Below are 6,182 nucleotides of genomic sequence, written 5' to 3'. Positions count from 1 at the left end.
GGTTTTGAAAAAATGTTAAAGATTTTGAAAAAATTCTCCTTATTTCATAGAATGTATTCGAATTAGAAAAATTATTCGCAATTTCATAAAAATCCAAGAACTAAAATATCATAGATAAAATAATTTTAATGAATTTCAAAAAATATTCATGTATTCAAAATATTTTCATTAGTTTCAAAAAAGTTTGGAGTTCCAAAATGTTTATGAAATTCAAAATATGTTACAAGTTTAAAAATGATCATGAAATTTTAAAAATTCCACGGATTCCAAAATTGTTCACTAGATAAACAATGTTGACAAATTTTATAAAAAGCTTGATTTTTTGAATTCGTAAATTTAGAAATGTTCATGAGTTTATATTATGTTCATCAATTTAACAAATCTTTGCGTATTTGGAAAAAGATCATAAATTTAAAAATTGTTCTTGGTTTTCAAAATTAAATATGAAACTAAAAATTGTTTGTTATTTTCAAAAGAATAATGATTGGTATATTTTTTTTAGGATTTTCCAAAAAATCACGATTTTAAGAAAGTTTATGGATTTGGAAAAGGCATAAAATGAAAAGATAAAGAAAAAACAAAAAGGGAAAACATACAAACAGGAAAAAGTATAGTCCTCCTAACTGTCCAGCCCATTCCCATATAAAAGTGCGATGAGCTCTCCTACGGATAGTTCTTTTTTAGAAATGTTGCCAGGCCATTATTGTTAGCTAAAATGTTTGCAGGAATTACGAATCGGGTCATGTGGAATGCCCAACCACAAATACCTCCCAAAAGGGAGAGAAACACCGTACCTAGCTTGGCTGTGAGCTAGTACACTAGACCATGCCGGCGCGCGTTGCTGCACCCGTCGATTTAAGCAATTCAATGTTAGGCATTGATACGATTATACAGAAACACGCGATTCCATAATTTTGTATTGTAATTTTAGATTCAAATTTTGTTTTAAGTTGAGCTGATCCTTCCTTTATTGATTTTTTTGAACCGTCCTTTTATCGAATATTGAAAGCCAAAGGTATTACATGAAACGACAGGAGGATTAAATAAGCTATTAGTTCGTTCTTGAGCTTGCCCTTTTGAATTTATTTGAAAGTATGGTCTTGGACTGGACCTTGTGTCACGCTTTTTCAATGTTTAATCTGAAAGAATGGTCTTGGACTGGCCCTTGTGTCACGTTGCTTTAATGTTTATCATTTAATAGTGATGTAATATTGTCTAAAAAATAGTCATGTAATAAATTAGAATCGGGTTCCCATTCTGATTCAGAAGTACGTTAAAACTTATATATATATATATACTCCCAAGAGTACGTACTCCCATGTCTAATCGGTTATTGGATTTGTGGATAACCCTGCATGAGGACCGTGGCTATCAAACAACCTCCTATAAAAACGAGCGATCTGGTGCATGGCCATGTTGCATGCACGGTGGCTCTATTAATTAAATATTCGAATTCTCAACTATCTAACCAACTCAACAATGCGTATATACTGCCTTGGATGATGAGACGTATATAGTCCTTGCTTTATTGGACGATAGTTGAACTTTACATGCTCTCCCTGTTTAAAAAAATGAGTACTCCTTGTAAAAAAGGCAGTATGCACCTTCGAGAGCAGTAAGTGCATTATACTTCATTCGCAAAAAAATAGTACAGTATACGTCATTATATTTATAAAGCAGTATATGCTTTCCTTGTTACGAAAGCAGTATGTACTATTTTAAAAATTAAGTATATATCCCGATAAGAAAAGTGGTATATACTTCAGCAGGACCTCCTATAATTTATTTTCCATTGATGGGAAATGTGATGATGTCTTTTTTCCAGAAATATATACTTATTTATTCAAAAAGGTATATACTACTATTTTTCGTATACTTTTCATTCACAGAAATATGAATGTCACCAAAGAGTTATGTACAAGTATGACAGTAGAAGTATATATTGCTTGTTGTGAAGGAAGTACATAACACCTTTTGCATGTGAGTACATGCCACCTTTTGTATGTAAGTATATACTTCTTTTTTGTAGGGGGGGGGGGGGGGTATATACTTGTTTTTTACTTAGGGAGTAATATATACAACTTTTTTTTGTAGGGGAGTATATACTTGTTCTTTAGTGACGGAGAATATACTCCTAGTTCTTTTACATGGGTATATGCTGGTCTTATGTGAGAGTCTAGTCTCTGCAATGAGTTATAAGAAAAGTTAGATGAAAGTATACAATAAAAGAGTATGTGAAAAGTTAGATGAAACAACATGTGTAATACATTTTGTAATGTGGTCGTATGTCTCCGCAGAAAAATACAGCACTTGTTGAAGTGGGACATGTATGTTCCTTTCCAAAATAGAAAATTCTAGCAGCAATTTCATATTGAGACAATACTGAACATATAAAGAAGATGGCAGCAAGGTGCCGTTCTTGATCCTTCAACCAAAGGTTTCAACATAGTGATTAAACTAGAAACTAGAGGTACTGTTCCTTTTTGTTGGGTATATACTACTTTCCCAAAGAAGAAATAGCAGCTGAAATCACTATTTGTGAATCCATTTGATCATATGTCCACTAACAAAAATAATTAAAGAAATATGTTGATCTGTTTACGGCTGACTGGGCGCCGCTAGCGGTAGGATCAACAGAGTGTGCTGAAGATCGACGATGGGATGCTACGCCATTCACCCCCACAAGCCACATGAATCAATTCTTCCACGTGAGACATCCAGCCTCCATCCAGCAAGGACATCCACAAAGCACCAGAAAATTCTCTCATCCACAAAAATTAACTAGTCAGCAAACAATCAGATCCTGGACGGGGTGCACGCTCCTCTTCAGATCTAGAAGAAAGCAAGACAATTTTGGTTAATGGATTGGAACATGCTACGGATCTAGAACAGGGAATCAACACGCACAGAACGTCCAAGAGAAATCACTGACCTTTAATTAAAATAAACCTCGGATCCGGCTGGTCTCGCGCTCTCTGATCCGTTGGCCAATGGAAGCTGCAATTTGGATCGGTCGCCGGGGAGTGATAGCGGTGGCCGCCGCGGTTCCGCGCTGAAGTGTATCCAGGGGCCGGCTGCTGCAGTTCAGGATGTGTGAAGCCGAGGGAAGGATTAGATGCGAGAGGGCCCGAAAAATCGGTGTGTTTGCTAATTTATATAGTCATGCCTCGGGTTTGACAATTGTGAACCGAACACGTCGCTAATCAAGGACATTCATGAAAAAAAAGATAATTAATGACAGAGGAAGGAGGGAGTATGTACTCTTAGGAGTACTAACCCATTTTCCTATATATATATACATATATATATATACACACACACGCACACACACACACACACACAAGATCGAGTATACTGGTCATGTTTGCTTTTCATCTCATATTCATGGATTGAACGGTTGTCTTGGTGTTGGTTTGGCTGAATTTATATATATCTGGGAATAGGTACCATCATATAGTGTATTTGATTTGCTGCAAAATTTTATTGTTTAATACCTATCCCCCGAATTTGGAAGTATATTGGATATTCTTGTATGAATTGAGAACGTAGGTACTTTTTGGCAGAAATTGATTAATACTTTAACATGTTATATGGAAATATTCTATACTTGTAGTAGAAGGGTGTGTGAGAGGTCAGGCTAATATTCAGGCATTTATAAGCACTCAGTTATCATTTGGCACCGCACATCTGTAACTGATAACTGGGTTTTTTTGGTAACCGATGAATAATGTCATTTGCATTTGCTGGCGTTAGCCTTGTAGGGAAGAAAAATGAGGAGAAACAATGATACATGAGAGGAATTAGTAGCTCCATGCTTCATTTTTTTGAGGGGTGGGCACTAAAGGTCTGCTTCGACTGCTGAATTTAGGGTAGGAATCCTTATTTTGCATATTAAAAGATCAACTGAAAACTAAAAAGATGCATTTTGTTATGCTAATAAAATTGAGATATTATACCATTGGGATTTAAACATTCTAGAATAGTAGAAGATCGAAGAAGTGCATCTTAAACATTCTTGGTAGAATAGTAGAAGATCGAAGAAGTGCATTTTCCTATAGGAATAGAAACCAGAGTTATGGAAACAAATATATTTAGAGGTACGATAACCATATGTATGGAAATGCATAAGTTGTTTCATTATTCAGTGCATGAAAGAGGAATAGTTTTTGCCAAACATAGTACAAAGACATGTTAACTGGTGAAGACAAAATCGTTGATCATCTGATCATGCAGTAGTATGCAGAAGATCGTCGTTCCTTTCTTTGCTTCTGAAATAAGCTGATCGAAGCACTTTTATGATAAGTGCATCTTCTTCTTTGCGGAAGTTGATGTGTTGGCTTCGGTTCGAGTCGATCCTGTAATCCATAGAGAAGTTTGTAAATAAATAGTAAGTTGATATGTAGTAAAATTTAGGTTGCAGGTTTTGATCTGGACCTTTTTTATGGCTTGTTCTTAGTGTTGTGCGAATCATTTTTGATCGCGATAGCAATTTCAAAAGATGGTGCTTCTTGTGCCTTGGCAGAAGATGGTTCCATCGGTTCCTTTAATAATTCAAAGAAAAATGGCGATGATAATGAAGTAAAAAAATTAGTCAAGGATATAACAAAATGAGAAATATTTGTTATATATGTTGCATCAAGTGTAGGAGAGATTTGTCCAGCATTTTTATCACTTTCATTAGTGTTGTCCCCGTACTTGTCCTCGGTTTGTTTGTTGTTACTGCTAGTATTTTACCTATGAAGGGAAAAACTATTAGTTTAGTGTACTACATCTTGAGGCATCACACAATGATCCAGAATTAACTACCTTTACTCGTTTCCTGAACCAAATGCGTGCCAGTTGGTTTTTATTTGCTTGCTCTCTGCTGTGTGTAGGGAATTTTTTGAAAAGGAGGACCATGGTGTTTTGATTTGGGTGACACAATATTTTCAATATAACCAGATTGTGATGTCGATGCATCAGCGCCTTGCAAGACATTTGTATGTTTTGATTTGGATTTTGATCCAGAGTTTGATGTCGACGCACCACCACTTGCATGCATTTGTTTTTGTTTTCTGCATTTTTCACTTGCTAATAAAATGCTACATGGAGCAAGATCGATACGCGGTAGTGCCATTATTCAGAACAATTATTGATTGGCATTATACAATAGGAATTAGAGGTACATTCACATAGATAGTAGGATGAGGCATAAGAACACTGGTACTAACCTATCTGTTAGCCATTGAATACAATAATGCCTAAACCTTCTAATCCAGCAGAATCAGCCTCGAATCCTTAAAAATGAAGACATGCATTTTTTTAGCACAACAAAATATGAATAGAGAAAAACAATGAAGACCTGGGGGGAAGAGGGGATGCAGAAAGGAGGGAGGATTTGAACGAATTGCATACCTAAAATATTAGCCATCGCTCTTGGAGAATGATTTCTAGAAGTGGGGATAGTTGGGAAGAACCAGCGTAAGATTGCGATTAAATAGGTGTTCATGACATGCTCATAAGTTGAAGGAAGGAAAAATATGAATGTAAAATTGTAACTGACCCAATAATAATTGGCGGCGGCCCCATCCACTGCTATTGATGACAATTAAGGTCTCAAATAGCGATAGAAGTTGAATCGAGTTGGGCTCTTCGTGCGATGGCACCGTCCGGTTTCGCAGGCTAGTGGATCCCGTCCAGTCGCCCGGCGAGGCGCCGTACGTCGGACCAGTCGAACCTCCAGTGTCGCTGTCGTCGCTCCCGCATCGCTAGGTTGGGGAACTGTCGTGGATGAGCCGCCACACGATAATTTTTTAAGGGAGCCACGGCAAGCGTTCGTGGGGATTATGCGAGGCTGTGTGTCCATCCGCTTCACGTGGGAAAACTGCCACAGCCCATTGGGCCCAAGTTAACCAGGAGCGTCCAAAAATGCTAACGGGGCAGCGGCCCATGATGTGAGCGATCTGTATTAGCCAACGATACGAGAACAAGCGGTTCACAGCTAATCTAACGGCCGAAAATGCTCAAAATTTATGATCGGACGGTTGGGAGCGTTGATGACCTGAGAGGGCTGGAAAAGTGCTCAGTTTTAATGTATCTAAATTAGTAGAGGCCCAAGGTCCGAAAGAGAAATTACAAGGGGTAAAAGAAAGAGAAGTTTCTAAGATCTCTCTAATGCTAATGACATAGTCCCCTCCAGCTCT

The 6,182-nt window shown here is 37.3% G+C and overlaps 2 long non-coding RNA genes across 2 annotated transcripts; both read right to left on the bottom strand.

The window, feature by feature from the left end:
- Positions 1-2,319: 2,319 nt before the first annotated feature.
- Positions 2,320-3,281, bottom strand: LOC123066294 (uncharacterized). The gene is made up of 2 exons (XR_006431304.1): positions 2,933-3,281; positions 2,320-2,832 (listed from the first exon to the last, which is right to left on the bottom strand). It is a non-coding gene; the product is annotated as an uncharacterized lncRNA (long non-coding RNA).
- Positions 3,282-3,363: 82 nt separating this feature from the next.
- On the bottom strand, positions 3,364-5,773 carry LOC123066293 (uncharacterized). Its single transcript, XR_006431303.1, has 5 exons — positions 5,543-5,773; positions 5,395-5,429; positions 5,211-5,276; positions 4,435-4,541; positions 3,364-4,355 (listed from the first exon to the last, which is right to left on the bottom strand). It is a non-coding gene; the product is annotated as an uncharacterized lncRNA (long non-coding RNA).
- Positions 5,774-6,182: the final 409 nt, after the last annotated feature.

This window comes from Triticum aestivum, chromosome 3B (assembly GCF_018294505.1).
Source record: "Triticum aestivum cultivar Chinese Spring chromosome 3B, IWGSC CS RefSeq v2.1, whole genome shotgun sequence".
NCBI lineage: Eukaryota > Viridiplantae > Streptophyta > Magnoliopsida > Poales > Poaceae > Triticum > Triticum aestivum.
Note: the sequence above shows the minus strand (reverse complement) of the source record. Positions and strands in the feature narration are given on the sequence as shown.